Raw genomic sequence first — 3659 nt, forward strand, 5'->3', positions numbered from 1 at the left:
AAGTAATTGTAGGGTTTTTTTTTTTTTTTTTGTTCGTTTTTGTGTGTTAAATTTAGATTTCATTGAACTTCTAAGTCTATCTACATGTAGAAAACATTAAAACGATACCAAAATGCAGGTTGGCATGCGTTCAGTTTTCATTATTCAAATTTCTTAGGGCAGGTACCAACAGATGCAAATCATATTCGTAAACAATTTTTGGGTCAATTTGTAAGGTAATGCCAGGGTCGATTTTGACACCCAGTTCTCCCCTGCTCATAGTAAACATAGGATACGGACCCTAACGCACTTATTTTGTGGCAGAGTTTAGCTAGGTTATTTTATGTCAATGTACGCAAAGAATAGAAAGGAGTTTGTTCTGTGCACGGAAGCTAATAAGTGATTTAAAATTAAAAAAAAACAAACTATAAATTAATATTTTTTTTTAGTTTTAGAGACTATTGGGAGCGAAATACAGCGTTGTTCAAAATATAATTATAATTTTAAAAAAAGATTAACTAATTTGATGGATTTAAAAAAAAAAAAAGCGCAGGGGACACCCGGGTTTGAACCGGGGACCTCTCGATCTGCAGTCGAATGCTCTACCACTGAGCTATATCCCCGTGCAGAAAATGTGATCTAAATATGCATTACAAATTTTAAAATATACATACGTTAATACTGAAATCTGTATTTTTTTAATTTTTTGTTTCTGTGTTTAAATTTAACTATATTGTCAAGGTGTAAACTAGAAAACAAAGACATTTGTCCATAGCTTATGCACAGAGTAAATCGAGTCATTTTTTTTAAAAGGCAAATATTTTAAGGCATTTAAGGCTTCGGCTTCGGAGTTGAGTTAGACTATTAGGGTCAACCTTTGCGTCACCTACTTTTGTTATCGATCGAGCACTACACGAAAGGAGGCGAAAGTTGATATATGTATCCATTTGTTTAGCAACATGCTAGGACCTTGTGTCTTATTAACTGAAGGCTGCTACTCAATGTCTATGTCCATACGGTGGTCCCTATTTGCTCCGGCTTCTCTCTCTTTCTCTCTCTCTTTCTCGCTCTCTCCCACACACACTGCTAAATCTCCCATGGCAGAAGATAGGCTTATCGAGATCATGTCACCAATAGAGAATCTTTTCGCATGAGATTCCAAGGACAGATCCATAGTCATGATGAAACTCGTCAATAAAGTAAACTCTATCACTGCATTTCCATTGGATTGGACCAATAAAAAATATCTTATATTATATCATGGAAGCAGTAAAAAGGAAAGAGAAACAAAGGACGGTCTAGGTAGCCTCTAACCAATTTGGTCCAGAAAAGTGATATAGCTTCATGAAGTATTGAGCTAAAAGAATGAAATATCGCTAAACAAAAAACAATTGGTCAAAATATTTCTAATCGCACAGATTTATTGTTGTTAATCTAGAATCCCTAGATCTATATCAAATTTATTTACTTGACAGATCCAAACTAATACGGTTTATTAAAAGAAATGTCTATAAATCAAATAAGAACACCTTTAGTAAAATCACTAAATTTAGAAAGCCTTCAGGACAGAAGACTCAAAAGTAAAGTAGCAATTATATATAAAACACTGAACAATAATCTTCAAATACAAAATTTAATAAAATACTCAGAAAGACACAAAGATAAAGGCACACTCCTCGTCCCATATGCTAGGACAAATTTGTACAAATGTGCTATTAGAGCATGGAATTGGTTGTCTGAGCTAGCCAGGAAAACCAGTGACTTGGCAGAATTTAAGTCATTGGTTAATATGCATGACTGAATGCATGACGCGTAGGACGTAATCATTTTCTTTTTTGAAGTAACGTCTGTATTATATAAGAAAGAAAAGAAAAATAGATACAACTTCACTTCGTATAAGCTTTTTCTTAAAACATTTTTAATGTTTTTCATGTTGAGAATTCAGAATCCCTATATAGGTTGAATTCATTCACAATAAATCATGTCAAACGGCGATGGCGGAATATATACATAAATATAACCTCTTATGTCTCTTCTCTAAGCTAGCAACGCCTTTGTAAATGTGTAGAATAGTAGGCTGACTCACTGACCAACATGACCAGTCACGAGTTAGAGGATTAACTGAGTAATTGTAACGTTACCTTCCCCCCCCCCCCACCAGGACTCTGTTCTCCAATCCTTACCATAGTTATGTCTCAGGTTCTGACACTCAAGTGCTCTCCAACCTCAGGCCGAACTTTTCCAGGATATAAGGCTACATAGTTTGGGGATTCCCCTAACGCGGGTTTTTCCGTAGATTAGCGCTGCGGCTTATCTCTCATTAGGGCGATCAATGAAAGAAAACGAAGACTTATTTTTTTTTAAGAAAAGTGTTCACCTTCACCTTCGATGGCTTCAATCAGGAGAATGGCTAAAATTCTCATTTCAATATAAAGTTTAAAAATCTGTTTCTGTGGTTAACGAGGGTGTCATGTAGCCAGCACAACGACCTTCCGCCTTTACTTGTCCCCTATTAATGGCATGTACTCATTAGAGGGGCCTGAAATACCGAATTTAAAATTCACCAGGATTCGAACCCGGGACCCACCAGTTCAGAAGCCAAACGTTCTACTTCTCAGCCACCACTCCTCCTCAATGCAATATGAATTGATGTAACGGCGTAATAGTAGGTTTGAACCCTGCTCGCAGCTTATCCCGATAATAATCTTCCTTCTGAAAGACCGTTTGAAGCCTGACAACATTTAGGATTGTCTCTTTATCTCTTTACCTTCATCGTCTGCTAGTTATGTGACCTTGATGGCCAACTTGTCGAAGTTTGAAATAAAGAAAGAATCGACTTTTCAGTCTCAAGCTCCTGAACTGTGAATCTTGTGTGCTGTACAAATCCAATACTTTTTCATCAACTAGTCTAAACTAGCCAAGGGACATTACAATTAACAAAATAGAACAAATCAATACTTCTTACTACTTCTAATAATGGTATATGGCTCCTTATGTCTAGGAAGACAATGAATGGTCCCAGGTGAGTCAATTGCTTTGGTTTCATCTTGAGACGGGGCAGAACCTGGTGTGACTGATCAAGCCAATTCTGGAGCGGCAGAGTTTGCCACAGTTTGAGCATGTATATGCATCTGACTTAGGGCTAGTTGACAGGGCAGCTTTCTTTTTCTTTCTCCTGACTGATGCAGCTTCGTTTCTTTAGCACTCGGCTAAGTTCGTACCAGCACCTACAAATGTTGTATTCATTCACCAATGGGATGTTTGTCTTGTCTTCCTATCCGTGTCTAGCACTATTCAACCTTCTCTAAGCTCCAGCCATCTTGTTCTCCATCTACACACATTCTGCCACGTCATTCGTCTGTCTGACTACGTCACTGCTTTTACCGTCGCTAAAAAACAATACACAATGTATTTATCTACAAAACTAACATGCTCTCTAAACTAAACAAGGTCACTACAATAGTCTTTGGGAGAACTAACTGAGTTCAGCTATGGTTGAAAAATTGTGTTTCTCTACGAAATGAAGAAAGACCCGTCACAGTTCCGATGCTAGTGATCTCTTCAAACTGTTTAAATTACTCCGATGGGCTCATGTGAAACTGTTTGACTCTGAACTTTCTTGACTTTAATAAGAGAGGTGTATTTGAGAGGTGATTACTAGACATAAACAAAGTAAAGCC

The 3659-nt window shown here is 37.1% G+C and overlaps 1 non-coding gene across 1 annotated transcript; it reads right to left on the reverse strand.

The window, feature by feature from the left end:
• Positions 1-530: 530 nt before the first annotated feature.
• Trnac-gca (transfer RNA cysteine (anticodon GCA)) lies at positions 531-602 on the reverse strand. The gene has a single exon. It is a non-coding gene; the product is annotated as a tRNA-Cys (tRNA).
• Between the last annotated feature and the right edge of the window lie 3057 nt (positions 603-3659).

This window comes from Biomphalaria glabrata, chromosome 10 (assembly GCF_947242115.1).
Source record: "Biomphalaria glabrata chromosome 10, xgBioGlab47.1, whole genome shotgun sequence".
NCBI classification, from domain to species: domain Eukaryota; kingdom Metazoa; phylum Mollusca; class Gastropoda; family Planorbidae; genus Biomphalaria; species Biomphalaria glabrata.